The 22,460-nt window shown below is 45.6% G+C and overlaps 1 protein-coding gene and 1 long non-coding RNA gene across 8 annotated transcripts in view; one reads left to right on the forward strand and one right to left on the reverse strand.

The window, feature by feature from the left end:
* Nucleotides 1–6,113, forward strand: part of LOC145714004 (uncharacterized) — a 162,304-nt gene extending 156,191 nt beyond the window's left edge. For both annotated transcript variants that reach the window (XR_014136765.1, XR_014136766.1), the window contains one exon: nucleotides 4,892–6,113. This is a non-coding gene — a long non-coding RNA (uncharacterized LOC145714004). The remainder of the gene's footprint in view (nucleotides 1–4,891) is intronic.
* The window catches only part of GRIA3 (glutamate ionotropic receptor AMPA type subunit 3), a 267,210-nt gene that overhangs the window by 163,842 nt on the left and 80,908 nt on the right, over nucleotides 1–22,460 (reverse strand). The gene's annotated exons all lie outside the window — the stretch shown is intronic.

The following is a 22,460-nucleotide window of genomic DNA, read 5'->3' on the forward strand; positions in this document are numbered from 1 at the left end:
TATGCCCCTCCCCCACTTACACTCTGTCTCTCTCTCAAAAATAATAAACATAAAAAAAAAGACTCGGATGCCCAACTGACTGAGCCACCCAGGCGTCCCGCGAGCACGCTGTTTTCAGGCATAGCCTCTCTTACACACACACACCCTTGAAGAGAGGGAGCAAGAGAAACAGAATTTAGAAGCTCATTAAAGCTGAGCATTGATGAATTGCACGTGGTGGGCACCCCCTCCCCCACAGAAGACCAGAAGGCTCGCTTATTTGGTTCTATGTCTCTGTGTTCTAGCAACGTACGCCCCGTGGTGTTTTCTGACCTTCATTAGTTAATCCACCGCATGTGGAATTGTACTGAGAAGCCCGTAATGAAAATAAACAAAAGTTATACAGTGACTAGCCAGGAGACATAAACTATATACTTGTTCTAACTCAACAATGAACCCCAAAGCAAAAACACTGGCAGACTTACAGTGAAAGGATTGCATTTCATCCTCAAACTTCTAGAGTCTTCCCCACTCTTGAAAGATAGGAAGAGGAGCGTGCCAGGTAATGAACTGACAGTATTTCAGTGCCGTGGAAGGAGACTTCCCGCCCTTATGTCTGACTATCTTTCTAATCAATGCTGCTCTCAGTTATTCTCCTCACCAGTTCCCCCCCTCCCCGCCTTCTCTCTTGTATCTTAGTGCATCATTCCAATATAAGCTATGGCATTTCTCAGAACATTAAAAAGACTAAAGTCAGTATGCAATATAAATAGCTTTGAAACATCTCCAGAATGTGTCATAAAGAAGCAGGGGAGATAAAAATTTAAAGAGAGAGAAGGTATAAACATAAAATAAAATAAAAGCATCTTAAAAAAACCAAATCTTTTTTTTTCACTGGGTGGAATTTGTCAGGGACTTAGGTGTGTGTGCTTTAAGCAACCTGAGAGATGTTCTAGGCAAATGGATTCATACTGTTTGTGGGGGCGGGTCGTGTGGAAGGGGGAAGGAGGGAGGAGCCTAGTGTCTCTCTTAGTGTCATGAGGTTTCCTGTGGGACATGTAGGTCCAGGAAAGGGGAAGTGGTGGTCCATTAAGAGAAATGAGACTTTCCTTAGGGTCCCTGGCTAAACCTAACATTCAGTAAATCCTTTTTCTAGGAGTTCTCCCATTTTAGTGTGTACCAGAAACACCAATAACCTGAAGCACGTAAGTACCTGATGCACCCACTTTTCTGTCTCACTTCTGGAAATTCTGATCCACTAGGTCTACAGTGAGTCCCATCATTTTCTTTCTTTCTTTCTTTTTAATTTATTCATTTATTTTGAGAGAGACAGAGCACAAACGGGAGAGGGGCGGAAAGAGAAGGGGACAGAGGATCTGAAGCGGGCTCTGTGCTGACAGTAGAGAGCCTGAAGTGGGGCTCGAACTCAGGAACCACAAGATCATGACCTGAGCTGAAGTCAGGTGCTTAACTGACCGAGCCACCCAGGCGGCCTGCATTTTCATTGTTAATAAATACCCCCAGGTGATTCTGCTACTGTTCATCTGGGGGTCAGACTTTGAGAAGCACTGCCTGATGCAGGGGGGAAGAGACCTTCCGGTCCCTCTGCTGCTTCCTTCTAGACTCCAAAGCAGGGGGCTCTTCTATTTCTAGAGAAAGCAGGGCATGAAGGAAGCAAATGTTTCCATTAGAAATGGTGCTAGCCAGTGCATTTGTGGTAGGCAAATGGCATTGTTTTTCAGAGGTCAGAAAGATTTCTTTCTGCGACTGAGGTGCCAGGATGCAAAACATTGTGTGGTCAGGGAAAGGGAAAGAGGAGGACACTGAAAAGGCAATAGAACACGACAGGTAATTTTGTCTTCTTTTGTTTTAATTTTCTTTTACACATATATTCCAAAATATCTCTTTTATTTATTTTTCAATATTTATTCTTAAGAGAGAGAGAGAGAGAGAGAGAGAGAGAGAGCGCGTGCGTGCGCGCAGGGAGGGAGACAGAGGATCCAAAGCAGGACCCGTGCCGTCAGTGCAGAGCTGGCTGTGGGACTCGAACCCAGGAACCATGACATCATGACTTGAGCCAAAGGTGGCCACTTAACTGAGCCACCCAGGCACCCCTGAAATATCTCTTTTAAACCCTAAGACTGCCATGAAATTTAACATGACGACTAGGCTAGTGGTTCTAAAACGTGTGGCCCTGGGACCAGCAGCATCAACATCACCTGGGAGCTAGTTAAAAATGCAGATTCTTGGCTTCTGCCTCTCGACCTATTGAGGCTGAAACTCTGGGGCTGGGGCCCAGGAATTTGTGTTTAAAAAAGCCCTTCAGATGATTCTGATGCATGCTAGAAATTAAGAATTCATTGACTTAGCAACAAACTACCTTCTAAACTCCCGAAGGCAAGAGTCTGAGTCTCTTGCATCTTGTATGTCCCCACTGCTACCCCACCTCTAAAGGGGGGTATGGTGCTGATCACCAGTGTGTGATTACGAGATTGTTGCTCTAGGCAGCTGCCATTCTGTGGTATCTTAATTCCTTCATTTTCAGTAACAAAATTAAAATGATATCAGCTGATCTTAATAATCTCATGAGGTTGATAGGGCAGGCAAATATATATATTATATATATGTATATTATATACATATAGTAATATATAATATATACTATATGTAATAATATAGTATATAATATACACATACTATATATATATATATATATCCTGGAAATATATATCCTGGAAACTCTCGTTCAGTAAGTCTGGGATGGAACTGGGAAAGCTGTATTTGTAACAAACTTCTGGGGCATTCTGATGAAAAGTGAGCTTTGATAAGCACCACAGGGGAAAGATTTGTGTAGCCAGGTTTAGGTTACCATAGCAACCAAGCTGGACTTCAGGACCACTTCTGCAAAATGGGACCATGACACCTGCTCTACCAACTTCGTAAGATTACTATAAAGATCAAAGGTGATGATTTATTTTTATTACTTACAAGACATGCAAGAAATCTCAGATCACACATTCTCCCTTTGTTTCCAACATTAGCATTCTCTGGCCACTCAGAAGTCCAGCAGTGTATCTTTGGAAACACCAAAACCTTTCTGAAAAAAATTCATCCCCCCAGACAGTGATGCCACAGACAAGGAAAGTGTCCTCAACACAAGGTTGCAAATGAGCATTTAGTATGCCAAGATCATATTATGCAAAATAAATAGCTCTCAACTGGGGTGCTTAAGGACACTATTATCATGGCAGCAGCTATTACATTAGCCATGACTTTCACCTAAGCTATTCTGAGAGCTACAAAAGTTGGGCACACACTCAGATGTTTCTCTAACTGCGGTGGGATTAGCTGAGCCCGTGTGGCCTGCTTGGGAGGAAGTGAGCACAAATATAGGGAAATGAGAATCACCATGGGTATCGCAGTGGGCTTTCTCCTGAAAGGACACGAGACTGAGACTCCAGATGCTTGGTATGATCTCAGCCTTGGGCAAGCCCTTAGCATCTGCAGGCCTCAGTTTATAAAGTGAGGAATCTGCCTCCCAAGAGTACAATAAGGATCAAATAAGATCTAGACATCAAAATGTATGGACAAGTTGAAAGTATTGTCACAGCATTGACCTCTCCCTATGCCTTGGATGTAAGAGACAGAGGCCTCTAAAACTGGGGATGCCACCAAAGTTGTGTCCTGAGTTCAATCTATGTTGTTGCTATATGTATCTTCATTTCTCCCCCTGGACATTAACAACGCATGATTGAAAACCCCAAAGCCCTGCATGAACCTCAAACACCAAAGATTCAATGGTACTTTTAAGGCAGGGACACGAAACCAGACATTTTAGAAAATTTGCCCAAAATAGACCAAACTAAATGGGTCATCTCAATATTCTTCTAATTTTAGCTCAACAATTTATCAGAAGGTTCTGTTAATTAGAAGAGTCCATTCCCTGCGAATTTTGATTAATCCTCAGCTTCCTTATTGGTAATAATAAAAAAGTGAGTTATTTAATTTGGCTTTCTGCCATAGAACTGGTCCGATAGCCCAACCCTAAAGCACCACAAAGATGAAACGTTTTCTGTACTGTTTATGGGCAACAGTTGAACAAGAAATCAGGTGAGAATATAACGGAAAGAAGAAGCATCTGTATTTGGGCTTGGTGTCCAAAACCTTGGGGTATCTTTTCAAGATTGACTCAGGAGTATGGCTGTGATTGATAATTGACATACTGATGACTGGTTTGCCCCGGAAGCCCTTTTTGGTACTACAACACCCATTTGTGGAGTGAGAGCTACCGATCTCTATTTGATTCTTTTCCTCTGGTTGGATGGACCTACAAACACCCACCGTCCTGCACATTTTGTTTTATGTCATCAGGAATGGGGTGCCTTGATTCATCAAATATTCGGGCTTAATAAAGTACGTCCCTCGTCACCCTTTAGGGATTTCTGATTTTCAATGAGTGGATATAAAGCAAAATATAATTAATAATATCGCATCAGGTTGAGCATCAGTTTTATCTTTCTCTGGTAATTTAAGGAGGTGCTTCAAGGCCTTGAAGGGTTCCTGAGCTACGAGGTGAAACGGCAAGCTTCCATGTGTTCTGTTGATGTGCAGAAGGGCTGGCTAACAGAGAGGTCTTTGGAGCATTGAAGTGCTGGGAAATGAGCCTTTGCTCTGCTATTCTACTGGGACACAACAGGATGCTCTCTGCATTAGTTAGAATCTTCCCTCCCATCTCCCTCTCCCTCTGCCAGCTCTTCTCAGCCCTCTTCACCTTGCATCCCTCTGCACTCCCATCTGCCTGCTGTTTCCTTTTTTAATTTGAATTCCAGTATAGTTAATGTACAGTGTTATATATTTTTTTTCTGCTCTAAAAAGTACCTTTTTGATGAAGTTTTTCTTTTTATTCCCATAGAGTTACCATACGGCGTTACATTCGCTTCGGGTGTACAGTGTGGCGAGCCGACAATTTCATACATCACTCAGTGCCCGTCAGGATGAGCGGACTCTTAATCCCTTCATGCGTTTCACCCATCCCCCCCACCTCCCCTGCCCGCTGCTTTGAAACTTCTATTTCCTTAAAATAAAGCAATTTTATGTGATAGGAGAAGCCTTTGAACCGACATCCAAACTCTAAATCCATTGCCACTCTAGAATGACCGGTTAATGACTCTATCATGACAATGAAAACACACGGTATTACAGTCCCGGGCTGGAGGGTCTGGGTGCATCTGTCACTTGGTGGAGAGGGACTCTGCCAAGAAGCCAACACCGGCCCTGCTCTCTCATCAAGGAAGCTGCTCAATGTGCAACTCCGAGCTGTCCGCGACGGCTGCCGCACTGACTGCTCGCGAGGCCCGCAGCCTGCTGTGGGGACCCAGGTAAGTATTTTGTCCAAACTGACTTCTGATCTTTCTTCCTGTGGGCTTGAACCTCGAAGCTGGAAGGGACCTCCGAGGGCATGTAGTTTAACGATCTTCAACCCTAGGTACTCCCTAGAATCACACAAGGGGGGAGTTTGAAGCCCAGGTCCTACTCCAGACCATCAGCTCACTGTCCTCATTATCTTACTTGATTGTCACACGTGTCTGGAGAGTAGGTATCACGGGCTCTGTTTACAGAGAGGCAAACAGATGCTCGATGATGTTAAGTGGCAGTGCCCAATATGACACAGCTAATTAAGTAGCGGAGCTGTGATTTGAGCACGGGTCCTTCATTCCATTTTGAATGTGAGAACTTTCTCTGTTTTGTAAGCATTGGAACCCTTGCTGTCACTGAGGGGAGCGGCCAGTCATCAGGGGGGCATGGTCTTCAGACCTCTCTGGTCATTCACTCAGACTTCCTGAGAGAGGTGAGTTTGATTCACGTCTCAACCTGCACTGGCTCTGTCCCTTTTCAGGAAGAAACCCACCATGTTCTACAGGGCGAGATCTCCCTTCTGTAGTGTGGTACCGCGGGCCCTTCGTCCTCAGGCCCCTGCTCCCTTCTCCAGCCTCATTTCTTCCTCCTCAATTTCGGCCTTTGTGCTAAAAAGTTGGTAGGAGCCAGATGGAAGAACACTTGAAATTCCGGGCTGAGGAGTTCAAAGTTTAGTCTCTAGAGAAGTGCTGTCCAACAGAACTTTCTGCAGTGAGGGACATGTTCTTGACTTGTGCTGTTCAACATGGTAGCCACTGCCTGCATGTGGCTTTTGAGCACTTGAAAAGTGCCTGATGGGGCTGAGGAACTGCATGTTAAATTTCATTTCATTTTAAGTTATATTTATTTTTTAAAATCTTTTTAAAATGTTTATCTATTTTTGAGAGAGAAAGGCAGAGGGAGAGGGAGGCAGAGGATCTAAAGCGGGCGCTGCGCTGACACCAGAGAGCCCGATGCAGGGCTCGAACTCACGAACCGTGAGATCATGACCTGAGCCGAAGTCAGACACTTAACCTACCTAACCAGAAGTGTCTCTGTCAATTAAAGAATGTAACATTCAGAAAATCATCACCTAGCTATGGGAGTTTGTGGCGTGGATAGAAAAGTGATCCTAAGGTAGAGGAGTAGGTGGTGGGGAAAGGGAACAGAGTGAATGTTTTCCAAGTGAACTTCAAAAGCATGGAACCAGAAGGTTCTGGAAGTAAAAAAAAAAAATGCACTAGAAGAGCAAGAATGTAGAGGAGAAATCATTGCTTAGACCAATGTCGTGAAGCTTTTTCTTTATGTTTTCTTCTAGGAGCTTCACAGTTTGGGATCTTATGTTTAAATCTTTTTCTTATGTTTATTTATTTATTTTGAGAGACAGAGAGAGCTGGGGAGCGGCAGAGAAAGAGGGAGAGAGAGAATCCCAAGTGAGCTCTGCACCGTTAGCACAGAGCCCGATGTGGGGCTTGATCTCATGAACCCTGATATCATGACCTGAGCCAAAATCAAGAATCGGACACTTAACCAACAGAGCCACCTAGGCACCCATTCTGTTTAAATCTTTAATCCATTTGGAGTTGGTTTATATGTATGGTATAAGATAAGGATCCAATTTCAGTCTTTTGCACGTGGATATCTAGTTGTCTCAACATCATTTGTTGAAGAAACTCTCCTTTCCCCATTGTGTGTTCTTGACACCCTTGGCAAAGATCAGTTGACTACACATGCATGAGTTCGTTTCTGGGCTCTTTATTCTGTTCTGTTGGTTGATATGTTTGTTTTTACGCCAGTACCATACTGGTTTTACTGACTATAGCTTTGTAATATGTTTTGAAATCAGGAAGTGTGATGCCTCCAGCTTTGTTCTTCTTGCTCAAGATTGCTTTGACTATCTGGAGTCCTTTGTAGTTCCATATGAATTTTAGGAGTATTTTCTATTTCTGAAAAAAATAGGGATGGATAGGGATTACACCGAGTCTGTAAATCCTAAGCAATGATGTCTTGGATATGACACCAAAATCACAAGTAAAAAATAGGTAAGTGGGACTACATCCAACTACAAAAGCTTCTATACAGCAAAGGAAACAATCCACAGATCGAGAAGACAATCTACAGAAGGGGAAAAAATATTTGCAAACCATATATCCGATAAGAGACCAATATTCAGCATATACAAGGAACTCCTACAACTCAATAATTAAGCAACCAAATAACCCGATTAAAAAATGGGCAGAGGACTTGAATAGATATTTCTCCAAAGAATATACAAATGCCCGATAGGTAGATGAAATGATGCTCACTATCACTAATCCTCAGGAAAATGCAAATCCACACCACAATGTGATATCAGCTCATAACTTGAGGATGCTTATTATTTAAAAACAACAACAACAACAACAACAACAACAACAACAACGGAAAAACCCAAAAGATAATTGCTCTTGAGGATGTGGAGCAATCAGGACCCTCATACACTGTTGGTAGAAATTCAAAATGGTCCAGATGTTATGGAAAACAGAACAGAGGTTCAAGAAATTAAAAATGGAACTACCACATGACTTGGTCATCCCACTTGTGGGTATATATCCAGACAAACTGAAGGCAGGATCTTGAAGGGAGAGCTGCACGCCCATGTTCCTGCAGCATTATTCACAATAGCCAAGATATGGAAACAACCGAAATGTCCATTGACAGACGAATGGATAAACAAAACGTGTTACGTTCTTAAAATGGAATAGTATTCAGCCTTGACAAACAAGGAAATTCTGCCATATGTGACAGCATGGATGAACCTGTAGGACATTGCACCAAGTGAGATTAGCCAGTCTCAGAAGAACGAAAACTGTGTGATCCCACTTTATATAAGAGATGAAAAGAGTCAAACTCACAGAAACAGAGAAGGGTGGTTGCCAGGGGCTGGAGAGAAGGGGACACGGGAAGTTGCTGTTCAAAAGTGTGAAGTTATACGAGTAAGTTCTAGAGATCTGCTGTCCAACACTGTGCCTGTAGTTAACAATACTGTATTGTGCACTTCAAATTTTTTAAGAGGGTAGATCCCATATTAAGTGTTCTTACCTCAGTAAAAGCAAAGTGCACCTAAACTAAAGGGATCAGGAGAAAAAAAAAAAAAAGAATGTAGAGGAGAAAAACTGAACTGGTTTAGAATCTTCCAGAAAAGCATCCTTGGATAGCGGAGGCAGCAGTGGATTGGGTGTGAGGAGACAGCTGCTGACCTGCTGTGTGACCTTAAGTAAGTCACTTCCCCTCTCTGGGCCTTTGTCTTTTCATCTCTGAAATGAAAGATTTTAGACTAGCTTTCTTTGTTCAACACACTCAGTGTGTGTGTTTGGGGAAATGTATGCTTTAAAGGTTTGCTTTTATTATTTTCATCACTGTTACGTCATTATGATTACTGCTCAAAAACTTAACTTCCAGAGAGTACATTCCTTAGCTTCTATTGTTGTCCGGGAAATGAGTCCATCCAGTGTTCGTGCTCTCATTTGGTCGCTTTCTCAGGCTGAACTTCTCAGTAGGCGCCTTAGCCACTGGACTTGGCCAACTAGCAAGATACTAGCTCTCCCCCCACCCCCACCTTGGGTCCGGCTCGGCTTCCATAGTCAGTCCACGAAGCTGCCTGACACTAGCAGAAGTTTTAACACTGCAGTTGTGCAAATTGCTAATTAGGCTTGTAAACATTCTCCACTTCACTACCCTAATATTTTTGGCCATGGAACTCTCCCCACTGGTACCCCTGGGGTCTGCGCCTGGCCTTTGATTACATTTGGGCAGCCCGGTCAGTGCAAGAGCCTGACCACGCCCCTCCAGCCCGCCTTGCTGTTTGCTCACAACATGCCTGCCGAGGCCCAGATCACCCTCAGAAAATGCAAGGCTTGGCACGTGTGAAAACTTGTTCCTTTTTCTTAAAAAAATTTTTTTCTAATGTTTATTTTTGAGAGAGAGTCAGGGCAAGAGTAGGGTAGGGGCAGACACACACACACCCACACAGGATTCAAAGCCGGCTCTAGGCTGTCAGTGCAGAGCCCCATGCAGGCTCGAACCCACGGACCTTGCGATCATGACCTGAACCGCAGTCTGACGCTTTACCGACAGAGCCACCCAGGCACCTCGAGAGTGGCTCCTTTTTCAAAAGGGAGAATAGCATAGCAGATGGCTGCGAGGGGAGGAGCTGGGGGTGAGAGGCAAATAGCACTAGCTCTATTTTCTAAGAAGGCCAGGTGCCATTACTTTTAGGTCATGCACACGTGACTAAGACCACTCTCATGATGGGCTGGGTGCTACATGTGTCCTTCTCCCACAGCCACTCTTCCTTCCTCACCACCTCTCACCCCTCCGGCACAGTGTCAGGTGCTATACAATCAGTCACAACCAAGTGTCACAAGCAAGCAAATGCCCAGTTGCACTGTTGTGATGGGAATTCTCAGCAGGCCAGGTCTTACAGGTAAGCTGGGGTTGACACATACAGCAAATAAAAACCCAGGAAGGGGTGCCTGGGTGGCTCAGTTGGTTCAACGTTCCACTCTTGATTTTGGCTTAGGTTGTCATCCCAGGGTTGTGGGATCGAACCTCTCGTGAAGCTCAGCACTGAGTGTGGAACCTGCTTGGGATTCTCTCTCTCTGCCCCTCCCCCCACACAAGCACATGAAAAATCTTAAAAAAAAAAAGCCCAGGAGATTTGAATTTAGAAGAAACGATGTAAAATTGTTGGCGTAAGTACATCCAATGCAATATTGGGGACATACTTATACTAAAAAAAAACTTATTCATCTGAAAATCAAATTTACTTGGACATCCTGTATTTTATTTGGCAACCGTAAATTAGGTCACTTAAGTAGTGTGAGTTAGAGAACTATGAAGTTCATTTGCACAAGGATATTGCCCTTGCAGGCCCGGCTTACTGCTTGAAATCTTTGCCATCCACGGTGTCCTTCACGTAAGGCATTAGAAGCTCCTGGCATTAACCAGAAGCCATTAACCAGTATTTACTTCCTAGCCCAGATGAGTTCTACAGATGACTTCACTGATCATCTCCCGAAGTTTCGATAAAGTGAGACACAAAACAGGTGACTATAACTTGGGAGCGAGGAAGATGGCGGGCTGGGACCAGAGCCAGCATGGTGCCAAAGAACCGAGAGGTAACCTCACACGCAGAAAGTCATTAATGCGATAGGACTGAAGAGGTGTTGAGTACAGTCCCAGGCATCCCCAAATCCTTCCCCCGCTACAGCCTCCGTGCCTGATAGGTCATTATTAGCCTTCCCTTTGGGTTGCCATTTCTTTCTCTCCAGTAGCCTCCTAGATGAGAGGCAGCTGTATGTAATGAAAAAGTCCCGGAGCTACGAGTCAGACCTGAGTTTGAGTCCTAACTCTGCAACTCACTGGCTGTGGGACTTAGGTTGGGCAAGCAGGATGTCCTCTCTCTTACTTCTTACGTCTAAAGCTAAGGATTATTGCCTTGAGAGTCTTGTAGGATTGTTCTGAAGAGCACAGAAAACCCTGTACGTATATGTGCTTTGAAAATAAGTGCTGACAAAATCCTTTAGTATTAAAATGCATGTTCTCTTGGGAAGGGGAGCACAGTCCTGGTTACTTGGTATATGACACAACTGTCCTCCCTCAGCGGGAGAGGTGGACCTCAGGAAGGTCAGGGGTATCAGCGGTGGTAGCTGCTGTGGGGCTAGTGCGGGCAGGAGGGAGTGCCTAGGCGAGGAAAGCTGTGTCCGCACCCCCCCCCCCCACCGCCCCCAAATAAACTGCCAGCTCCAGCATTTTGCCAACGACTGATCCTATGGCATGAGCTCAGAGCAGGAAGGCAGGCCTGGAGGGAGGAGGCACAGAAGACTCCCTTGAAATAATGCGGGTGGCATTCACCAGTTCTCAAGGAAGAGCTCCAAGTTTAGGGGGGCAGGTGGCCAGCGGAGGTTTTGAATCTACCAGAGGAAATTATCCTCCCTCTGTGTGCCCAGGATAAAATCTCAGAGCCAGGGAATGTTTGTAAATGGACTCTCTCATTTAAATAAATCCCACTTAAATATTTATCAGATCATGAATATGCATGTTTCTCTCTCTCAGCGCTGGAAAGAGAACGGGCATGTAATTTTTAGATGGCACATAAATAATGTAAGGGGGGGAAAAAGGGATCTTTGTTCTGTGTTGACTGTGTATTTACAGCATCTCAAGAGGTCTTGAAATAATGAACTGATTTTTCCCCTTCCTGGTGTAAATGTGCACGTGGAACTTCACCTTTCCTGTCTTTAGGGTGATTTGCACTCATCTGTATCCTCAGGGAAAAATTTCTGGAAGCCAGAAAATGAAGCTGGTCAAGCTCCAATTAACAGTGAGTTCGTTCGTTAGCCATAGTAACCCATACCTACCCCCCTAACTGGCTGCTCCACCTCGCGCTGGGACGGGAGAGGGGAGAGGGCTGTGGGCAGAGCTGGCTCTCCATCCCCCAGTTCAGGTGCTCGGAAGGTAAAGGCCTGGAGGCACTTCTTTTTTTTTTTTTTTTTTTTCAAGTTTATTTATTTATTTTTGAGAGCGAGCAAGACAGCGAGCGGGGGAGGGCCAGAGATAGAGGGAGAGAGAGAATCCCAAGCAGGCTCCGCACTGTCGGCACAGAGCCCGACCTGGGGCTGGATCCCACGAAACTGTGAGATCGTGACCTGAGCTGAAATCAAGAGTCGGACATTTAACCGACTGAGCCACCCAGGCGCCCCAGAAGGCACTTCTTTTCTTTTCTTTTTTTAAAAATATTTATTTGTTTTTGAGGGGGGTGGAGGGGCAGGGTGAGGGAGACAGAGGATCTGAAGCAGGCTTTGTGCTGACAGCAGAGAGCCCGATGTTGGGCTGGAGCTTGTGAACCGTGAGATCATGACCTGAGCTGAAGTCGGATGCTCAACCGACTGAGCCACCCAGGCGCCCCTACAAGGCACTTCTTAAAAAGCAGATGTCGGGGCGCCTGGGTGGCTCAGTCGGTTGAGCGTCCGACTTCAGCTCAGGTCATGATCTCACGGTTTGTGAGTTCGAGCCCCGCGTTGTGCTCTGTGCTGACACCTCAGAGCCTGGAGCCTGCTTCGGATTCTGTGTCTCCCTCTCTGTCTCTGCCCCTCCCCTGCTCCTGCTCCCCCCCCCAAAAGTAAATAAACATTAAAAAATAAAAAAACAAATGTCACTGAGGTGTGTAGCACTTGTCCTTCCCAGCCAACTTGGACCTGGTTCGCGGCATCCGGCAGAGTTGTAGGGACAGGAGAACGAGGGTGATCGTGATGACAGATGAGGGACGGGGACAGACTAGAACAAGAGCAGGGCCCTAAGCCCCCCCTCGGAGGGGAAGGGAGCAACAGACCGAAGCACTCCTACTTCACCCTTCTGTTTCGCTGAGAACCATTTGTGGCTGGAGCCCAGGGCCTGAGCAGGGAAGAGGAGATGGACCCCTACCCTGCGTTCTCTGCTGGAGTCTGTGTCCCTAACTGTCCTGTCACAGCTGTGCAGTCAGGGCTTTGGGATTAGGCATGATTTGCCTGCTTTCGGTCCTTCTCTATCAGCATGAGGAATTGAGAGAGGACTGGCTTATCTTTTTGCCCTAAAGCATCTTTAAAAATAACATCCTTTCCTCGTTAAGAAGAGAGCTGGAAGTTCCTGTCAGCGTGGAGTAGAAGAAAGCACACTTGACGGGGAGTTCGGAGACAGGGCATCCAGCACTAGCTTCCGCGCTCACGTAGGAGTGTGGCGTCGAGCAAATCACTTAGCTCTACTTCCTTATCTGCAAACTGAGGATGGGGCCAGGACCTCCCTGTGAAACAGCTGTGCAGCTGAAAGTGGATGTTGCAGTTAGAGGGCTTCGTGCAGAACCTGGCACTTCGAATGCTCGCTCAAGGGAGGGTATTGGTCTGAGGGACGAATTACTCATTAGCCCCCTCACGTCCCCCACAAAGCCGGAGCCCATCCTTGTCAGCAAGGAAATGATCTTTTGACCTAAACTCGTGCAGCAGGCTGGTGGAATGGAAAGGATTGTGGGACTGGGTGTAAGGACGCTTGGACTTGGGTCCCGTTTTCACGGCTCATCACCTGTGTGACCTTGGACAAGTCACTTCCCTTTCCTGAGAATGTAGATTTTTTTTTTCCATCGGTAAACTGGCAATGATGAACCTTCACTGCCCTCCTCACAGCGTGGGAATGATGGCAAAACACATGGGAAACGTGCTTAGAAGGGTAAAATGGTAGGTTTTCTTGTGAACAATATTAATTAAAATGACTGCTCTTCCAGTTAAGCAATAATTTCAATCTCTCAATAACCTATTAGGTGAGCTCACACACACAAGTCGTTTCTGGAGATATTTCTCTAATTTCAAGTTGGAACATTCAAAGAGTGTAAAGGATTGGGGCCAGGAGAGAAATCAGATTTGCCGAGCTCTAAATAGCTTATCAGTAGCGACGAGGAATTATGAGGTCAGTGAGAAGTTTGCCTCCTTTCTCTCCCTTCTTCCAAGATGCCCTGTTAAACTGACGGGGAAGCAGTACTGACCGATACAGTGATAAGACATCTAGGATTTTCTGGGGCAGGCCAAATTTCATGTGTCTTTCTCCTTTTCTAATAAGGTGATCCCTGAAGTTAGTAACTAAATGAGGTTTCATGTCGATGTGTTTGCAAAGGCATTTCGATCATTACCCTAAGTAACAATCCCTATCCTCTTTTGGGTGCATTTCTGTTTACCGGACACTCCACTAAGTACTTTCACCATATCTCATTTAGGTTTGTTAACAGTCCAATTAGGTGGATACCATAACCAGTGCCACTTTACGGATGCTCACAGAGGTTTCTGCCTGAGGTCACACAGCTGATCGATGTCAGGGGGCGGGACTGAAATCCTCAGGCCCGCCTTGGATAAACCAGAAAGAAAAGAAAACACGTTGTCAGATGGTGTTCAGAAGATATGGCCACGGTACCATGGAATCTCCAACATCTGCTTGATGGAGATGAAATGATGAGGAAGCTGGGGTTCGGGGGGATGTTGACTTTAGATCTGTAAAGACTGTCGGTGAGGGTAATTGTTGTATCTTATCTGTTCATCTCTAAGGTCATAGAAAGCTTCCCACCATCTCTCGCCAAATGACCAGAGACTCCCCCTGTGCTCTCTGTTGTTCACTTTCTTTTCATGCCCCTCCTGGTGGGTGAGGCACGCAAAGCATGGGGTCCATCCAGTCCCATGGCCATGGCTGCAGGGAATGGGCCTACAGGTGAGGGAGACTGGAAGGGAACCTGCAAAAGAGACCTGATCATTCCTCTCTTTCCGAACAGTTGCCAGCTTAAGCCAAACAAATGTAAGACCATAAACTGAGTTTTGCTTCGCGATTCTAGGATTCCGTATGCATACTATGAATCCAAGAGAGCCTAAAATGTGTCAGAGAAGACATATGCTCCACTTTCTGTCAGCTTATTAAAAAATGAAAATATGGATATATTTTTGGTGGAGCCACTGGCTTCAAGATTTTCCAAAGAGGTTGTCTGTTCAGCTTAAGTTGCCTTTAGGCATTTCTATTTGCTTGTGAATGAAGAGAATGCTATGTTCTGTTTTATTATTCTCCAGAACATGTGCCCGGTAAAACCACCAACAGGCGCTGGTCCAGCGCGTGCAGTCCTTCCCTTGTCTTCAGCAATGGGCCTAGCCTCAGCAGTATGTGGGACAGACGGAGGGCTGGCTATGAAGTTAGGACTGCAGAAGCCAATGACCCCCCTCCTCCATCACCAGTATCACAAGGCTTCCTTCTTTGGCCCGAGGCTTTCTGCATTCGCCTACAACATGAGATATCTGTGTGCGGCTGTGCATCAGTCATTTCTACCTCCGTGTAATGTAAATAAGCCTCCCAGCTCCTTTCCTAGGAACAGGTTCTGATTCTGATAGAGGAGAACCAAAATTAGCACACTGGAGAGGTGAGCAGGGTCGCCGCAAAGGTACAGAAGAGACCAGATAGGTCAGCTGAGGGTCTTTGTTCTGTGTCTCAGTCATCTCCCCTTTCCTGTGACCCTTGTAAGAGGTAATAACGATGCTAACACCGACAGAATGCTAACTAGGCGCCAGGAACTGTTCTAGGTGCCTTCCATGGATGTGATCTGCTCAACAGTCTTCTGATTTAGGTACAATTCTGATCTCACTTTAAGGCTGAGGAAACAGGCAACCCAGAGCCTAGAGACTGTGGCCATTCTTGCTAGCCATGGTATGGCCCCAGGGAATAGATTATGGGAGCCCCGGGGCTGATTAGCATTTGTGGACTATTCCTGGTGATGGTGACATGTTGACTTGCTAATCGATGCGAAGAAAGGAGAGAACTGGCTGGATCCTCTGGGTGGGTGAGTACATGTGGAATGTGGACAGGTGCGTGCTCTTTCAGTTCTGGTGGGTAGAGCCTCATGGGGAGCTCTGTAACTCCATGGGCACAGAGGATGAGCCTGCCTTCTTGCATCTTAACCACTTATCTACACAGCAGTTCTTTGAGCTTTACGCAACTGCGCAGTCATATTCAGCATTGATTTTAGCTTACGTCATTATGCCATTCCTCTTTATTCCTGCGAGATAGGGTGCAAAGTATATTACTGCCATTATGTAGATAACAGCATTGAGACAGAGTAGAAAAGGCTTAATATGATAAATCTGTGGCTAGCCTTTAGATTTTTGGAATCCCACATTTTAAGTGGAATTACAGATTAGGAGACTTACCAACTTGACAAAATATGGGGCCAATCCATTTTTCAGAACCTGAAACCTCAGACTTAGGAACTTTAAATTTTTTTTTTTAACGTTTATTTATTTTTGAGACAGAGAGAGACAAAGCATGAATGGGGGAGGGTCAGAGAGAGGGAGACACAGAATCCGAAACAGGCTCCAGGCTCTGAGCTGTCAGCACAGAGCCCGACGCGGGGCTCGAACTCACGGACCGCGAGATCATGACCTGGGTTGAAGTCGGCCGCTTAACCGACTGAGCCACCCAGGCGCCCCAAACTTAGGAACTTTAAAGACCGAATTCCGGCTTTACATCTAAGGTTTTGTTTTTGTTTTTGTTTTTGTTTTTTATGCTACTATCCAGCACTGTGCTAGGTGGATAAAAGTGGCAGGATAACAAAAATCCCTTTGATAAGTCCTAGCGCTTACTCTTGAAAGTTACCACATTGTTGACAAGACATAATACACTTATATGATTGAAGAGAGTCAAAAAATGAAAGACAATGACTAGTTTGGGCAAATAATATTGTATGGCTTCCTGCCATACTGTGCCAAATGGAAACCAGTTATTCCTTCTCCAGGATTTTCAGGAGGAATACACCTCTACCAAGAGCTTCCCAAGAGAGGAAGAGACCTGAATAATCTTTCTTTTGTTGCTTATTTATTTCGAGAGAGAGAGAGAGAGGGAATGTGTGCAAGTGGGGGGGGGCAGAGAGAGAGTGGGAGAGAATCCCAAGCAGGCTCTACACTATCAGCACAGAGCCCGACATGGGGCTCGAGCTCACAAACCATGAGATCATGACCTGAGCCAAAATCAAGAGTCAGACGCTTAACTGACTGAGGCACCCGGGTGCCCCCTGACTAATCTTTAAAGACTTTTTCTCAGCTTCTCAGAGTATAGAATGTTCTATGTAATAATTCTGTAGTTTGCTTATTGAAACCTGTAAATTTTATAGCTGATGCAATCCTTTTGAATTCCTTTAAATTTTTTTTTTAATGTTTATTTATGAGAGAGACAGAGAAAGAGAGAGAGGAGCGAGCAGGGGAGGGGCAGAGAGAGAGGGAGACACAGAATCCAAAGCAGGCTTCAGGCTCTGAACTGTCAGCACTGAGCCCAACGCGGGGCTTGAACCCATGAGCCGTGAGATCATGACCTGAGCTGAAGTATGACACTTAAACAACTGAGCCACCCAGGTACCCCTGAATTTCTTGAGCAATATAAAGCCTCACATCAAATCTCTTTAGCAAAAATCACCGAACTTATGACGTTTATTGTTGATTGTCTTTGTTCCTGATTTATGCCTGTCGGTCATTACGGTTTCAGGAACAGGCCTGGTCATTGTAAGATCCGCAAAGTTTGTTTTGGGGGCCCTGACATCGCCGCTTTACTCCCTGGATTCAGGATCCCTCCCTCTCTTTTCTTCTGTGTCCCCCTCCTCCTCTTCTACCTGTCCATATAACTATTTTGTATCCTTTTCTTGCTGGTTCCTCAAAAGGGTGCTTCCTGTCTTTGGGGGAATTTATAATTGAAAGGACATCTTTAAAGATCCCTTTCCCTGGGTACCTCCCTTTATTCCCATGCTCAGCCAAGCCTAAGTAGTATAGAAACAAGAAGGAAAATCTGTTATAAAAAGGCACTATTTCATGTGACAGAAATGCCCTTTGGCTTATCTGTGCTTGGCTCCCTTCATCTTGTATGGATAACTGAGAAGTGACTGCATTGGCTCTCGGGTCACTTCTCATCTTTGTCACATTGCCTACATGGACATTTTGAAATAATTTGCTTTATTTACCCTTTCAGTAGGAGCTGTGGAAATTGATATCATGCTACTCTTGTCTTTAGAAAATTCATGTGGATCTCTAAATACCATTGGTTGGTATAAAACAGTACAGTGTCTATACATTAGCTCTTAAGATTCCTCAAATGTTAATGACTCTGTATTGGCTGAGACTCAGGAACCAGCACTGTAAGGTTGTCCTCTAGCCGGAGACCTAGAACTAAAGTTCCCAGCACTAAAATATTTATTCTGCTTCCGAGTTGGTTGGACCAGGGAGGTGATACCATTTAGAAAAACATTTTTTTTTAAAGGAAGGTGATATCTTCTGTGAAGAGGTTGGGTCACAGAAGGATTCAAAGTCAGGGTTAACCCAATATATAAGAGGTAGATGGGCGATAGCTAATGTATGACCCGAGGATACAATCCACCGAAATCCTCCTTCACTGGCTCCTCAGGGCCCCTCAAATCTCCCGTTTTGTTTTTAGGAAGGTTCTGTCATTCGCTCATTCATTTGTTCAATGTGCAAATAATAATCACCATCTGGGTACTGTATTGTACTCAGCACTTAGCACAGTGCTGGCAGAGATGAGTAAGACTACAGTCTCCAATGAGTTCACAGTCGTTTGAGAACAATAAGCACATAAACAGATAATAATAATAATACTATAGTACGATCAGATCTATGCTGGAGGCATATACAAAGTGCTCGGGGACACAGGGCAGGCAGTGGTGGACACCTAGGCTTGGGGAAGTGAATATTTGAGAAGAGCTTTGAAGGACAGGTCATTTAGCAGAAAGTGTGTGTGTGCGCGCGCGAGTGTGTGAGGGTGGGGGAGTGGGGCGAAGGGGCTAAGTGCCAGAAAGTCCGGACAGTGTATGCAAAGGCACGGAGGCAAAACACTCAAGGTACAGCACAGGTGGCACACTGAACGGAGCACACTCCAGATGGCGCGAGTATAGAGCACTAGCGGGTAAGCAGTGGGAGGAGATGAGGCTCCGGAAACAGGTCGGAGTTTCGTTGGATCACGCAGGGCCTTCTGAGCCACACTAAGAAGCTAGGACATGATGCCAGGAGTAACGGGTCACCACCGAAAGCTTTTAGGCAGGTGAGTGATGTGAAGGGAAGATTGTTGCCTGGAGGCAGTGTAGGGGTTAGGATGAGGGAGATCAGTTAGCAGGATGGTGCGGGAGGTGATGGCGGCCTTGCACTCGAGTCAGAGAACACAGAAGAGGGTCTTGGGTGGTGAGTGTGAGGAACGACGAAGAGGGAAGATTCAGGAATGAAGTTTCTGCTTCAGGCAGCTGGGCAGGACCACGGGAACACAGGTGGAGGAGAGTGTTTTCTAGAAAGATGATATTCAAAGGCTTCAGCATATTGAGTTTGAGGTCCCAGTGGGGCATCAAGGTAAAGGTTTCAGGGGGAAACTAGATATATGGATGTAGTCTTGGGGAGAGCCTCTGAAAAACCCATGCGAAACTGGAACTGTCTTGCGTGGGAAAGCATTCTAAATCTTTAGAGAATGTGGATATAGTGAAGAAACAAAACTGTATTATTATTCAGGAAATCCATAACATTTTGGGTAGGAAACAACGCATTCATTTTACAGAAGCCTTGAGACTTAGAAAGGGCTGTGTGGGGCTGTGGTTTAAGAATTGGAAGGCAGTAAAGGTCTTAAGTGGGGGGAGGAGACACCACTCAGGATTCCAGCAAAAACCTTATTAGAAGAAAACCTGTTAGAAGCGTGTTATGGCAGTTCCTGATTTGGAGATCTAACATGACGTGTTCTATTGGGTCATCCTACTCTACCAACTAGGGCTTGTTTCCTTTTCTCCTCTGCTTGGCAGGATCCAGGAAAGATTAAGGGCTGGGCTGGGCACTACGGGGTGAGAAAGAAGGAAATGTGAGTGTGCCCAAGTTCTCTAGCTCATTTCCAAAGCCGATGTTGGTGAATGTTTGGGTCTCCATAACCCACCCCAAGAGTGGTCATTTGAAAAGGAGTTCTGGATTCATTACGGGGAAAGAAGAGAAGGAAAAGGATGTGCTATAATAGCCCACAGCATTTTAGAACCTGAGAGAATCACTTGCAGATTCTACTTACTTATTTGCACGTGTTTACTCCCCTTCTAAACGGTGAGCTGCTTACAGGTAGGCACTCTGTTCCATTCAATTCTATAACCCTAGTAATGCCCTTTTTGACATATAACTCCTCCACTCAGGAATTGTTAGTTGAAGAATGAGTGAGCCCACCCCCTCGTCTTGCAGATGTGGGATCTGAGGACCAGAAAGGCTCTGTGACTTGCCCAGGATCCCGCGTGCTACTTAGCAGCAGAGTTGGACGGGGTTTTGTTCTTGATGTGTGGTTAGAGAGTACAAAGAATGTTCCTGGGGGCACCAGGGTGGCTCAGTTGGTTGAGCATCCAACTTCGGCTCAGGTCATGACCTCACGGTTCGTGAGTTCGAGCCCCGCGTTGGGCTCTGTGCTGACAGTTGGGAGCCTGGAGCCTGCTTCAGATTCTGTCTCCCTCTCTCTCTGCCCCTCCCCCCACTCGTGCTCTGTCTCAAAACTAAACATTAAAAAAAAAAAAAGGAAAGAAAATGTTCCTGGTGAACGTTTCTCTATTTCTCAACATTCTTCTCCACCTCCTAGATGCATAGCGGACTCTTGAGATTATCTTTAAAAACCCAGGGCATGGAATGGCGGCACTCTGTGTGACCATTTGCCTACGAGAAGGCAAATATGGCCCCTTAAGTCCACCGCACAATTTGTGGTGACTTCAGTTTAGAGAAGTCTCCAAACATCTCTTTCCCTTAATAGCTATCGGTCTGCCATCCATGAATTCATCTAAGCTTTTATTGGGGGGAGGGAGAAGCTATTTTTGTTTTCAGTCTAATCCACCACTTGGTGTAATGAGTTCCATATGTTTCCTCCATTTTCTACCTGCTGTGAGAAGTAGGGCTTCCTTTACTTGTCCTAAACTCACCTCTATGGGCTCTAGGCAGGTAAGATGCAAACACACTCTTGCACATGCTCTCACACACGTGATTTAGGAGGGAAAACGGCCCCACTATTAATGGTTCTCTTTGTTTACAAGCATATTAAAAATTCAGATGAAAGGAAGCTGAAGCAATGGAATTCAAAGTGAACACAGTGGCAGCTCACTACCCCAAGGAGAAAGTCGTAAATCCTTGACAAAACGGAGACCCACCGACGCAGGGATCGGTTGGAAATAAATGAGAAGCCTGCTACGGAGTGGGTGTTTGGCCAAGCAGTGCCTGCCTGCAGTGTGGCTGAAGCGGCCTCGAAAAGTTCAGTGTGGCCCAGGAACATAACCTGTCAGCCTCCTCGCCTGACATGATCTTAATTAGCCTCTGTTCTACTGCCGAGAAAGCCCGCTGAGGCAGTTAGCACCAGAGAATTAATCAGATCGTTTGTGGAGTCGACAAAGCAGGACAGCAGCCGACACTGGCAACTTATTGACTGGAAAGGATCCAGGAAGATGGGGAGAGATGTAGTCTCCGTTTGTGCCCCGACTTTTCCCCCGCCCCGCGAGTGAAGGTGATCCACAGGGACTGGGGAAGGGGTGGGGGTGAGAGGAGGGCGGGGCAAAGAGAGCTGTGCTCCGCCTTTACCTCCCACGCATATCCCGTCTCCCTTGCTTCCGTACACTTTTCTGCCAAAGCATCATGTGTAGCGGTGCTGATGCCAAACGATGTGTTTGACTGCAAGAGAGAGGGAGAGAGAGCACTGTTGATTTTGTTGCAAATTGCACTTTTGCTACAGGATTAGTTCGGAAGATGGAATTTTGCCAGTATTTTCCTCCCTCCTTTTGTTTACCGCCTATTTTCAATAGCTCTGTAATTGCTTTCCATTTAGTAAAAGGAACATTGTTCCTTTTTTGGGTTTTTCTTTTAATTGTGTTTCTTGCCCTGAGCTCTGAAGTTTGGGAGCCGTTGACGGGTGTGCCATGTTGCTTTGGTTCTAGATACCAACTTGGCCTTAGCAATCAAGGCAACGTCATTGCTAGGGGAGGCCGCTGGGAGGTGGGCTCAGAAAAACGTAGAACTTCTTCCAAGGAGCCTTCCCGGATGGGTCCAGCTTGTCTATTGCGAACTCTGTCTTATGTGGATTCTCACGGTCCTTCAAATCTACACTACACAATCTAGCTCTTGCCTTATGTTGTTTTGTACTTCTCTTTATTTCATGTGCATTAATCTTATCCTGTCTCTCTGACCATAATATAAGCTCTTCAAAGCCAAAGGCTCTACCTTCTATTGAACATAGCTCTTAACACCAATCTAGGCACAGTAAGAGACACTCAAATGCTAGGTTGGTTCATTGCCAGCCCTTTGAGGAGTTCCTGCAACCATTTGTCCTTTGACCCTGCTGCTACCTTGGCACTGTTGATATTTTGTTCCAGATAATTCTTTTGGGGGTGGGTACTGTCCTGTGTGCCGTGGGACGTTCAGCAGCATTCCTGGCCTCTACCCGCTACTGGAAATGTCTCCAGACATTGCCACATGTCCCTGTGGGGGGCAAAATCACCTTCCCTCCCCATGGAGGACCAC

Source organism: Panthera onca, chromosome X (assembly GCF_046562875.1).
Source record: "Panthera onca isolate mPanOnc1 chromosome X, mPanOnc1 haplotype 2, whole genome shotgun sequence".
Classification (NCBI taxonomy): domain Eukaryota; kingdom Metazoa; phylum Chordata; class Mammalia; order Carnivora; family Felidae; genus Panthera; species Panthera onca.